This window comes from Triticum dicoccoides, chromosome 7B, assembly GCF_002162155.2.
Source record: "Triticum dicoccoides isolate Atlit2015 ecotype Zavitan chromosome 7B, WEW_v2.0, whole genome shotgun sequence".
Lineage (NCBI taxonomy): Eukaryota > Viridiplantae > Streptophyta > Magnoliopsida > Poales > Poaceae > Triticum > Triticum dicoccoides.
The window spans coordinates 711,243,019-711,256,385 of NC_041393.1; the positions used below are offsets into that span (position 1 = coordinate 711,243,019).

At 47.4% G+C, this 13,367-nt stretch overlaps 1 long non-coding RNA gene and 1 pseudogene across 1 annotated transcript; both read left to right on the forward strand.

Moving 5' to 3' along the window:
• Nucleotides 1-747: 747 nt before the first annotated feature.
• Nucleotides 748-2,606, forward strand: LOC119336105 (annotated as a pseudogene).
• A 3,364-nt stretch (nt 2,607-5,970) lies between these two features.
• LOC119340905 lies at nt 5,971-7,259 on the forward strand. Its single transcript, XR_005164741.1, has 2 exons — nt 5,971-6,567; nt 7,035-7,259. It is a non-coding gene; the product is annotated as an uncharacterized LOC119340905 (long non-coding RNA).
• Nucleotides 7,260-13,367: the final 6,108 nt, after the last annotated feature.

Genomic DNA, 13,367 nt, shown 5'->3' on the forward strand with positions numbered 1-13,367 from the left:
CAATTTTTTGGCGGTGTCCAGCGATGTAATCAGAGAAAAGCTGCAACCGACTACGAGAAAGCGTCAAACCGCTTCTGAAAAAGCTTCAACGAAGAAACGGTGAGCTTACAATGGTGTCATTGTTGTATTTTTGCTGAAACCGTTGTTCGCGTTTGCTACAACCGTCAGGCATTTTGCTGCGACCAGCAACTGAGGGAGGTACACTGCGAGCTCGTCCATGGAGCGCTGCGGCCGACGACCGCCGCCACGGGAGCTGCGACCCATAGCATTTTTTGACTGCAACCTGCAAGCGCTCGGTGTTGCATGCGTGAAGTCGGCGGGAAACAAATGGGAGGCACCGACCACCGGCGAGTGCGGCGACCGGCAGCGAAGCAGCGGCGGCCGGCGGCGAAGCGGCGGTGCTTCGAGGTTGGGCATTCGCTCATCCATGGAGAGTGCCAGCGGGGCCGCTGCTCCTGTTCTTCGTTGGCGGATTGTTTTTTGGACAGAAAACGATAGGAGGAGCCGAGATCTAACGGCCGTACTGCACGCATCGAACGCCTGGGCTGCGACCGGCCCAAATTTGGGCCGGCGCGCCGGCGCCGATCGCTCGATCTAAAAGAGAAAATGCGGACCCAGTCCTCTTCCGGTATTCCCTCCTCTGCCGGAGCTTGCCAAAGAGCATTTCTTTCCTTCCCTTGGCCGGCCGGCGCGTCTCCAGGCTCCAGGCTGTAGCCAGCGTTCTACTGCAATTGCTTTGCAGCTCCCATGGAGCTCGCCGTGAGGGCCGCGGCGGCTCCCTGCTCCTCCTCCCCGCCGCTCCATCCCCCACGCGTCCCCTGCCGCCTTGGCCGCAGCCCAGGCCTGCCGCTGCCGGCTCGCCGGGTGGCTGTCGCCGCGGCGGCCATCGCCCTCGACCCGGTACGTACCTACACCACTAGCTGATTCTCATCTCAGGGAAGGCAAGGGAACGCGTTGTGTTTGTGTGTGCTAGAAAAAAGGGGGAACGATTGTCGCACACCAAATGTTTTGTGTTATGCCTAGGCGGTGATTTGGCAGGAAGCCAGGAACCAGGCATTGTATTTAGTAGAGTAATCGATCGAGAGCTAGGCGTAAGTTTAGCAGATATTTTCAGTTTGCGGAGATGACGTGTGAGTCATGGCCTGCACTGCTGATATTTGGCTGTCAGATGCAAAGATTGAACCTCGCATGGTAGATTAGTGACTGAGCTAAATGGTTATATGGCTACTGATATCGTATTTCTGCTGCCTTACATTACATGCATAGGAGGAGTTAACAAGCGATTGTGTATGCTTCAACAAAGAAGTAGCATAGTTTACAGTCACGTTAAGTGCTAGCGTTTGAGGGTATGCCAAGGTTGGACATTATTCATACTGTGTGAAATTGACGCTCCCGATGCGAACAGTTTCAGGAGATCAAAACCGAGCTGAATGACGTCTCAAAAACCGAGGTGTTCGCACGCCCTGTTTGCTATGAACCTCTGATTAGGAAAGGGCCGTCAGGCAAGAATCTGTATGTCTAAAGTCCATGAGTTACGTTCATCTCATGCAATTCTGTTGGCTGGGTTAGGATTTCTGTTTTTTTGGCTTCTACATGTGTCGCAGGCCAGTGATTTATAGTTCAGGATTTAAATGTTCAAAATTCAACAAGTCATTCACCAGCAAAGATATCTTCTTGGATCTCACTGTCACCTCAGGCATGAAAGAATACAATGAACTGAAGCCTGCTAGAACTGAGCTGTTCAGGAGCCCGCTAGTCTCCTTTCTTACGAGAGGGGGTGGCGTCAGAACTTCAATCGGAGTGCCTTCCCTGGCCACGATGAAGAGGTACATTTCTTGGCTGCCTCATTCTTCAATTCCATGGCCTTAAGCTGTTACTGCTCAGTGAGAAACTATTTATATTAAGTCGTAAATCTGTCAAAGCCAAGTATTTGGTGCTTCATGTTTTCATGTTGCAACAAAAAATGATCGCCACTCTTTCATGTCAAGATAATATTCATGTTTTGTGGCTTCTTTTTAAGGAAGTTTGCAAGCTCTGGGGCATACTCATCTGTGATTGCTTTGGACTTTTCTGAGAATATCCTCCACCAATGCTGTGACTACATCAAACAAGAAGAAACCCATATTAACATGTGAGCTTTCCTTCATGCTTATTTTGAGCTTTTCCTGTGAGGATTGAAAAAAGGTTTTGTAACATCCAACATCCAGCTCTAACAAACCATCAAGTAGACAAGTTGGGCCATCTAATTTTTGTGTGGAAACTAGTTCTTTATTTTTCTTTAATACCAAAAAGACTAAGATCTATGTGGTCAGCATCTAATTGAACGGCATGTGAATATGCGATAATGTGCTCCCTTAGTTCAATCTATTACTACTTCAGAATGTTCTTTTTGATCCAAAAGTACACTACAGTAATCGTGAACATTCATTAGCAGTATTCGATGATGCTTCTAGCAAATACTTACTGTTCTCTTCTTTTGGTTCTGCAGGAACCTCGCTCTCGTAAGGGCTGATATTTCGAGGCTCCCTTTTGCTTCATGTTCAATTGATGCCATTCATGCTGGAGCTGCTATCCATTGCTGGCCATGCCCTTCAAATGCGGTATAGTACCTGTCTCATTTGCACTTTTGATTCAATATTGTACATGGTTCATAACTTAACATGGTAAAACTGGTGTCTTCGGAATTGCGATCTTGTTTGTCAGAGTCCAATGAACAATTAGCCAATCCAGAGAGTTTACACCACTTTGGGATTACATGAGAAATAATGCTCTGTACTTCTGTTAGTTATTAACTGCTGAATGCGTCTATAAAGTCGACCTCAATAGTTTAGTTCTTAGTTAATTTGGGTTGAACAGCTTTGTGCAGGAACAGGGCATCATGCGATGACCTGTGTACCTTATCTAGAGACCTCCTCCCCATTACATTATGGATCGGGAGACCTCCTCCCCATTACATTAATACAGAGTGCTTCACTAGTCTGTCTAGGTAGTTAGGCAGGAGATAGTGCTGGAATTTTTGTCTATTTGGGCCTAGCCCAATAGCAGTTTCAGAAATTCCTAATAAATCCTAGAGGCCCACGCAGCCCATTCGTGCAAGGCAAGAGGTGGAACTACAGTTTAGTCCCACATTGCTAGTTTAGTGGGAGTTGGACCTCCTTATAAGGGGGGTTCTTTCCCCACTTGTATGAGCATGAGAACAAGAGGGACATCCACGCGCGCTCCTCCTCCGCCGAGCCGATGTCTAAATTTTTGCCACGCACTACGGGTAGATTAAATGCGAACGCTGCACCCTTCGGCTGCTCGTTTCATCTCCCTCGGTCCCTTCAGCTCCCGGCGCTGTTCGTTTCATCTCCCTCGGTCCCTTCAGCTCCTGGCGCTGCCCTCTCGCCACCGGTTCCTGAGCACTACGCTGCTGCTACGATCTTCTCCATCCCGGCTTGCCGCGTGCACCGCAGGTCGGGACAGTGCGCCTCCGAAACCGCACTCTTTGAGTCCTGTACGGGAGAAGGGTGATAAGGTTTTTGGGGTGCGCTCTGCGCGACTACTGGTTGATTCATCATGGACGATCCGGTCGCCGACGACTTCTTCCCCGACGTCCACGACCTCCTCGACAACATGACAGGCGAGGACACCGACCCCAAGTCCAGCGCTTCTGCTGCTGCTGTGCCGTACGTGTTCTTTTCCTTACTGCTAGTAGTCCTGCTACAGTTCTTGGCTCTAGTTTCTGTCCTACATATGTTAGGTTTTATGTCGTACAAGCAACTTCATCTAGTGGCTGTTCTACATGTGTTTACCTCAAGTTCATATATGCAGACGATGTTTACCTTCTCTCTGTCAGATTGCATGACTTGCTTTATATTTGCTATTTTAGTCATTTTTTATCTACTATTTCTGTTAATAAAACCATTCAGTAAATTGCTCATATTTCCAACAGATAGAAGCTGCTCCCTCCAGATGGCTCAATCTACTCTCAACTCTCGACACACTTAATATGGCAGCCTATGCTTTGCAGTTCTAAAAAAATAATAGAACGCTTGTTGCTGGGTCACTGCTACACCAAAAGTAGTATACGATGTCTTGTAGCATTCACTAGTGCAGCTTCATTTTCGAGGGTAATCAGCTGCTAGCCTCTGGATCTTTTCGACACAATCCTTATCTATAGGAGGCGAGATCCTTCTTTTCACATTTGCCTGGAATTTAAGAAATGAAAGAGATGAAAATCAGTGGTGTTCCATAATGAATTCATCATACTTGTGGAATAACCTTCTTTTTAGATGTGGGCCTGACCGTGTAGGCTTTCAACAAGTTTCTCCATTTATCCTGAAGGATTAAAGAAAACATAAAAATTGTCATATTTTGCAATAAAAAAATATAGATAAAAAAAGATTAACAGAAAAAAATGTGAGAAACAACAAATTAATGAACAGAGATAATATCTATAGATGCATGTGCTTTAGGGTGCAATAAATCACCAATTGACTATACCTTAAGATGCTCCGCCGTTCGAACTGATATCGGAAACCTTTCATTCTTCAATTTAGTCCAATGTCCAACCCCATATACAGATACACCATCCACTAGCTCTTTCACCTCTTCAGATGTCCAATGGTCGTTGTTTCTTCTGCCCCCATGTTTGTGGCCTTCACTTGCAGAGCAGAAGTCCTGGAACATGGTTCCATGTTTATCGACCATGTTCCTCTCTTGCGTGCACTTCTCACGCGACTCCCGTGCTTCCAACCACTTTTTGGCATGTAATCTGAAGCTCATAGCATATGTATTTAACTACTTGAGACAATGACAAGTCGTATATTGCAACAAATGGATCCTATATAATTCATACCTAGTAGATGGCAGGCCCCCTCCTCCAGCAGTGTGGCGGTGGGTGCAAGCCTCCTGCTTCTCCGATGACAAGGCGGCGGGTACCTGGACCCTCCTCCCTCTCTCATCTCTTCCTCCCCCTCCTCTTCCTCCTCCTCCTCCGCCTCCTCCTACTCCGCGGCCGCCGCCGCCAAGGGCCATGGTGGCAAGGGCCTCCTCGTTCTCAGGCAGCACCTCCGGTGGAGCAGGTCCAAGTGTTTGTATTTTCATGCCATGACCACTAGTTGGTGAATAAAATCTGCATTCAATCTGCAATGATGAAACATATGTTCAGTACCATATGCCACGTTCATTTCTTAGCAAGTTTGTACTTCTGCATGTGAGAAAATCTTGCCTCATGAGTTAAATTTTCCTCCTTTATATAAGTAGGATTGAATGCACCTGTAAGGAAAGCCTCATACTTTAATTGGTTTCTAAGTCGAACCATGGATAAATTGCTTGCTTGTGTAATGAAGTTTGGAATGGACACAACAATTAAACATCATACCTTTCAGCAATCTGTCCAAATCATGTTCATCTTGGGGTCCTTCTAAGAGTGACTGGAAGTCCGTGGTGTCATAATCCAGGGATGTTGAGTAAACTTCAATCTCCGCCTGTCATCAGAGCAATGAAACACGTTAATTTCGTGCTAGGATTTCGGTGAGTCCCTTGCGAATTCTATATCCAAGATTTAATAAGAGCTAAAGAACGTGGACTATATATGAACTACTATGCTAGCCGACATTGATATATTACATCCAGTTAAAATGAAAGTTGGATAAACTAGGGAATATGCTTCAATACTTTTTATTGATTATTTTGGTTGTGCTTATACTGCGATGCAAACTATCCCACCACAAAGTAGCTAGCCAGTATGTATCCGCCTTGCAACAAATTAACTGCCCAAGGTAATTAAGCTACAGCACATAAAATCCAGTCCAGCTAGTTAGCAATCACATCAAGTACTAGTACAAGGTAAATGAAGAAGTTCCTCTCTGATCTGCAGCTACGTATGTATACATTCCATACTGTACCGTACGTACTGATTAACTCTGGAAAGAGACCGGATGAATAACGTACCTGCAAGCTGCAACCGCGCTCTGGGCCCAGGCCCGGTCCATAGGCCGGGCAAACGGGGCGCCCGCCCTGGGCCTCCAAGGCAGGGGCCCCAGCCCAGCTAGTGTTTCCGTACGTAGGAGGCCCCACAAAAACAACGAGCAGATTCAGCGTCTTCCGGTCAGTCCGTGCCCCTCGACTCCTCGTCATCCCCAAATCCAGACTCCCATGACTGCGCCGCCGTTCCCCTGGGTCTCGCTGTCTTCGATTCCAAGGTCGCCGCTGGCCATTAATGGGGCTAAAGGCGCAAATCTGCTCCCCAATCGGCTCTCCTTCCTTTCTCGATGTTCTGCTCGTTCCCCATCAGCTAGACGTTGGAGAGAAGGTACCTGTTCTTTTCTTCCTGCCCATAATCCTGTTCTTCATCGATTAAATAGCTCTGCCCTCTGAGAGATTACACATCTGCTTGGCCTGCTCCCCTGCATAGTTCTTCTTCTGTAGTTCACCTCTTCGGTAGATCTACGTGTGGAAGAGTGTTTAGGAGTCAGGGGATTAGGAGAATTGGAGATGGGGGGTCGTTCGTGTTGACTACTACGTACAACATGTGGATCTGCTGATCTGCCCATCTACATCCACATCAAAATCTATATCCAGGTGCGTTTGTTCCCTGTATTAATCGTTTTATGCTGCTTTTTCTTATTTAGTGACATGTCCACTAGAAAGTATTTATCCGGTAGTAATAAAAGGAAGAGAAAAAAGCAAATAGATGAAGGGGTAAAATCCCTAAAGGGAGCGCTTGACAAATTTTTCAGAACTAGTATTGAGAAAGATAAGTTAGATGACATAAATATTGATGCAATAATCGACGACTTTGCTTCTAGAATTGATAGACGAATTTCCAAGTTCTAGTATAGACGTGAAATCAGTTTGCTTTACAATGCCTTGTGCAAGAATGTTTGGAAGAATTGAGTTATTATCTGATTGAGGAAATTTCGAGTGAAGGACATGGCCAATTGGGGAGGATCCATAAACAGATGCAAGTTCATGCCTAAATTTTATCTGATGGGTAACACAAAAGATCTAAGTAGCAACCAATTTTGACAGGATTTTTTGTTTTGCAGAACAAAATGAAGTCTCCTTTCAAATTTAGGAATGCGGGCTTTTGTGGAAAGAGAGCTTTTGTCGAACTGCATCATTTCATTACTATCATGGTGTAGTTCACTTGATCATTTCATTTCAAATTGTACTATCAGTTTTAGAGTCCAAATAAAGATCATCTGGCTATGTTGTGTACTGGATATTTACTTTGCTTTTGAAATAGAAAATGTTTTGAGTTTTTGAGTAAATGAGGGCCCCTTCTTACTGTCTTGCCCCTGGCCTTGTATATCTATGGCCCGGCCCTGTCTGGGCCTCCGGTGCGCCCTGCCGGCGGCTGGCTCCCTGTGACGGATGTCGGACCAGTACGGCCGTCCAAGACCGTAGTTGCAGACGACCGGGCTCTGCTTGGAGACACCCTAGGTACGTAAGTGGTGTGAGGGAATGGCCGGGGGCCGTTTTATACATGCATTGCCAAGCTAGCAACTTCCGGGAAACTGCATGCCCCCGGTCCGGTACGGTTCAGTTCCTCGATGACGACGGCGGCCGCGAGAATCGTGTCTGTGTGCGCGTGTGTTAACCTGCAGTAAGCTTGCTTGATGACATGCGATGCGATGTGAGATTGATGCTGCAACTTCCACCAAGTTTCCTCCTCCCCAAATTTGAACCGACATGGTGCGTGCAGTCCCCTCTTCAATTTCTAGCACTATATATGCCGGGCACTTCATCACTTCACGCGCCATTCATTTGGGTTTGGGTACCAAACTCACACACAGCCTCCACTCTCCACCACCGAAAGTCAGGCTGCAGGTCAGGTGGACCGATGGAACGTGACATTTTCCCCTAGTTTGTGCAAACGAGTCAGGCAGGCTCGTGGCTGTGCCTTTGGCTTAAAATGGTAACCAGGAAACTTCACTGAAGGTAATGCATTACTCGAGGAACCGATGGATCACTCTCAACCGGTTGTTTTTTGCCCGAGCAAGGGCGGAGACTCATGGCTAAGCCTTTAGCCCAAAATGCCCATTTATTTATGGTTCTATTTGCTATCACAAGGACTCTAGCTAACCTAACCCATGTGATGTGTCCACTTTACACAACAGTGTTGTCGAATTAGTGTCAACTTTTGTTTGCGTTTTGATCTAGAGATCTTCTGCAAGTGTAGAAAGCCCTCAACACACGGGAGCCAGCTCAGTCAATGGAAACAACGGAGAATCTATATGACGAAAACTGACATTCACTGGAAACCTGGAAACTCGAATACGTGTCGTTGGATCGAAAATGTGGGGGGCAGATCATCCTCCAATCTGTACCAAATAAGGCCCTGGAATGTGTGGTGCAGCAACCATCCAGGGATAGCACATTCCTTTTAAGACAATACTAGGTAATTACCCGTGCGTTGCAACCGTGCGTACATATTATAGGTTCAACAACTATTGTGTTTAACTACCTTTAAGGTTCTTATATGCATACTTATTCTTTTTTCATTAAATCTCTCCCTATCCCCCTATGGTGCATTTCCAGTAAGCCCTCTCGGCATAACCAACTTCTGCCCCCAATTCACATTTGAACATCTACACATGCCCTAGTGGAGGGCGCCGGCCATGGCCGATATACAACCGGGACTCATGGCTACGGGTAGCCATGGGACGCCACCATTGCTCTTCGCTGGAGGTCCACCTAGTGCAGCCGCCGCCGTCACAAGCAGGGCCGTAGTGGAGGGTGTCATCGCGCCGCTTGCGCCCGGGCCTAGAGCAGCCAGAGATGGGGCGCCATTGTCGTTGGTCGCGAGGACCTGTGCACCCACTAGTAGAAAAGGGGGCATTTGTCCCGGTTCATAAGGGCCTTTAGTCCAGGTTCATGAACCGGGACTAAAGGGTCGTTACTAATACCTCCCCCCTTTAGTCCCGGTTCAAACACGAACCGGGACAGATGGTCCTCCACGTGGCCGGTGCACCGAGCCCAGGCAGGGGGGCCTTTGGTCCCGATTGGTGGCACCAACCGGGACCAAAAGGCATCCATGCGTCAGCATTCCAGTGGCTGGGGTTTTTGTTTTTTTTTTGAAGGGGGTGGGGTGGGGGTTTTGGGGGGTTAATTTAGGTGTTTCATATATTGTGTTAGCTAGCTAATTAATAGAGAGAAGTGTCCTCTTTTATGTCCGTGCTTGGTCGACGCTACGTACTATATACATATAGCCCTCGACACGGTAGCTAGTAAGAAAATGAAGGGAACTATTGAGTACAGAAGTTCGTCATGCATACCGAGAGAAATGATCGATCGACCTCTCCTTCTCCGAGAGATTGGTCGAACAACAAGTTTTCGTATCATGTATCCGACGCTACTGGCTACATACATGTACAATATGTAAGATCTCTCAATTACAGTCCCCTAGCAATTGAAATCAACTTCCACATGGTATTCTCCGGCTTTATTGATGACGTGGTCAAGAAAGAATCCCGCCAATTCCTCTTGAATTGCTTTCATACGATCTGGTTCTAGGAGTTCATTCCGCATCTGCCGCGTCTAATTTGAAGAAGGGGGTTAATTAATACATATATATGAGTGAAACTCAACAGAAATGATGGTGTAATAAAATGAAATTGTAAATATTATTGCTTACGCACTTCATATTGTCTTTGAGAGTAGCCCCGCTTGTTTTTCAAAGTCGCGGTGTGGATGAACTCGCACACGTAGTATCCACAGAAATCATTCCCTTATTCCTGCCACAAGCACTTTACGAGAAATAGAGGTCAATCAAACTGATAATGAAGCATTATAAATGGCATTGATGAAAGTACAGCTATAGAATCAACGGGAGATGCGCGCAACTAGCTAGCCAGTAGTACTTACTTTCGGGTATGTATATCGCAGCTCCTTCGGCAGTCCCGGAGCTTCTGCGGTGAACTGTTTCCAAACCCTGCAAGACAAAGAAAATAATTATTATTACTTGAGATATCAGGAAATGAACAAAAAGTTACCGATATGGTGCGATAATGATCGATTGAACTTACTTGCTGAGCATTTCAGTCATGTCCGCATAGGTTCTGGGATTTTTCCGTCTCGAGTCTAAGACGGTTACTAGTCCACGCTCAAGCTTAATCTCCAGAAGAATATAGTGGTACCTGCGCACACATGCATAACTCATCAATTACATTACTATAACCTCGCTTGAGTAATAAGGGAAACCAAATATGCACACGACAGTAACACTCACTTGCCGTTGTAAGGAAAGAGTATGGTATCTTTGTTTTGATTTTTGATCAACAATTGTAGCAAGTTGTCCTCGGCCTCTTTGACGTCCTTTTCAACCAGAAATTCATCTATGATATTTGTGTTAATGAACTCAATATCATAAATTTCTTGTTTTTTGCACTCGACGATCTTCAATCTGCATAATATATTGAGGATAATTAGTTACAAATACATGCAATGAAAGAGCCGAGCTATATATAGAGACTTAATGACAGAAATAGTACTTACAGGTAGTAGCAAAAGACCGTTAATTTATCGAGGGCCTTTTGATTGAAGAACTCGAAGAACTCCTCAAATGGAACAGGCAACAGATCATTTCCAACGAGGTCGTGCTCCTCTTTAATTCTCAGATACAAAGTATTCGTCCCCTCAGACTCTCTGCAGGTTTTCATGTACCAAGTATGGAATCTTCGCATCATCGTTGTTAAAGATTTTTCATCTTTGACGAGAGGCTTCCCGTACTCGTATCTGTGTTCCTCCACCTCCATGAAATCAGGAAGTGCATCGTCAGGCAGGTAATCTTGTAGATTGCCATAACCGGCCATCATCCCCGGAACATTAGCGACGATGTTGCCGCTAGACACATTGAGCGGGGGGGGGGGCATGATTGGTTTGCTTGTTCGTCGAGCTGGTCAATTTTTTCGCAGCTGCTCGTTCTCTTGCTCTTTGATGTCTGACAGTACTTCCCGACCGCTCCACTTGGAGTTATGTCTGTTCAGTAATGTGCTCATAGTTGGTTCTCGGCGGAGACTTTGCCGGTTTCCTCAGGGCATCGAGAGTGCGCTTTGCTTTCACCGGATCTACCTTCTCCTCCGGAGGTGGATGTCTCTTTGCTTTCACCCCTTCAAAGAACTCCTTCACGTGGGTCCGCACGATCGTATCGTTTTCCTCCTCGGTCCTCTCGTACGGTAACTTCTCTAGAGGCTTGAGAGGTGGACCGTATCTGTATTGCCTCCCGCCTCTGGTTGTGCTGCTAGACGCTGGAGCAGACGGAGCGGCTGCGGCGTCTGTCTTCTTTCGTGCTTGCTTACGAGGCGGAGGAGAAGGACTACGACGCGCCAGAGCAGCCGGGGCGGCGGCGGGTCTCTTCCACCCTTGCTAGCGAGGCGGAGAAGGAGGAGGCTACTGGCTGCTCGGGAGCATCGGCGCAGGAGGAGAAGGAGGCGGAGTGTCGCCACGCGCCGGAGAAGGAGGCGGAGTGCCGCCACGCGTTCCCTGGTCGTCACTCGCCGGAGGAGGAGGCGGTGGAGGAGGCGGAGTGCCCTAACTCGCCGGAGGAGGAGGAGGAGGCGGAGGCGTCTAGTTCGGAAGATTGATGAGCTCCTTCCGCCATAGGCATGGAGTCTTCAGAGCAGAACCCAGCCTAGTCTCCCCTTCACCGGTAGGGTGGTCAAGTAGAAGGTCCTCAAATCCCTCCGTTATTTAATCCACCATCACCCTAACATATCCTTCTGGAGTCGGCCGGCAGTGATAAGTTGCGTCGGGTCCATTAGGATAAACAGAGCCAACAGCCGCCTTGACCTTCAAATTCATCCATCGCGTCATAATGTGGCAATTTTGAGACTCCTGATAGCATCCACGGGATAGCTGGCAGGAGCCGTCAAGACATGCTCCGGCTGAAGCAGCTCGGTGGAAGCCACGTAGCTTCTCCGCTGAGATGGCGGGGTAGCTTCGGGGGAAGCTTCGGCAGGTCGTTTGCTGCGATCTGCTGCTTCTCGTTCCTCTAGCCCCATTACCCTTTCATGCAGCGCCTGCAGTTAGCCCTGCTCTAGTTTCTTCCTCCTCTCGTGGGTTTTGTAACCCCCTGCATCCGGAAAACCAACCTTCCATGGAATGGAGCCTGGCGTGCCTCGTGTCCGTCCAGGGTGCTCAGGATTCCCGAGGGCCATTGTGAGCTCGTCCTTCTCCCTGTTTGGAATGAACGTCCCTCGCTGCGCTGCATCGATATAGTGTCGAAGGTTCTTGACTGGTATTTGCAGTTGCTCGTCCGTCCAATGGCACTTCCCTGTTACAGGGTCCAAGGTTCTGCCAGCCCCGAAGAACCAAGTTCGGCAACGGTCTGGCCAGTACATTGTCTCTGGTTTGATCCCTTTTTCAAGCAGATCATGCTCAACCTTGGACCACTTAGGCCGGGCTTTAAGGTAGCCACCTGACCCCGTGCGATGGTGAAGCTTCTTCTTCGCAGCATTTTGCTTGTTTGTCGCCAACATCTTCTTACTCTTTTCCGATGTCTTGTGGGCCACAAATGCGAGCCAGTGATCTTTGATCTTCTCATATTTGCCGATGAATTCTGGTGTCTTTTTTTTGTCGACAAACTTGTTCAGCTCTTTCCTCCACCTCCTGAATAGGGTTGCCATCTTCTTAAGAGCACAAGACTTGATTAATTGCTCTTTAACTGGCTTCTCCGGATCCTCCTCTGGCGGTAGGGTGAAATTTCCCTTCAGCTGAGTCCAAAGATCTTCTTTCTGCATATCATTGACATAAGACACCTCAGGGTCTTCCTCCTTAGGCGTATACCATTGATGGATGCTGATCGGGATCTTGTCCCTAACAAGAACCCCGCACTGAGCAGAAAATGCCTTCCTTGTCTGGATGGGTTCAATCGGTTCGCCGTCGGGCGCGATTTCTATGATCTCAAACTTTTCATCCGAGCTCAACTTTTTCTTCGGGCCTTGTCTCCTTACCGAAGTTGTGCTCAATTCGGAGGGCTAGAAATTATAAGGAAGAAAGACGAGAGCAATTAATATGTGTACATATACCAAAACAATGGATGCATCAATTAACTAGTCAACACGGGCTTAACTAATATATATATACCTGGCCGAACTCGGTTCGGTCACCGGAGCAGTCAGCACGGTCTCCTTCTTTTACCTCCATTGTGTCATCGTAGCCATCATGAACATAGTCCTCTTCTTGTACCGGCATTAATGGGCCGAAGCCATCATGAACATAGCCCTCTTCTTTACCCAGTCCTTCCTGACCATCGGTGTCGTTGAGAAATGACGCAACTTCATCACTTCCTTGTGCGATTATGTCCCCCAACACCGCTTCTGTTTCTTCGTCTTGGGAGTGCTCCATAGTTTCTGCAAATATTTACAACATGTCAATTA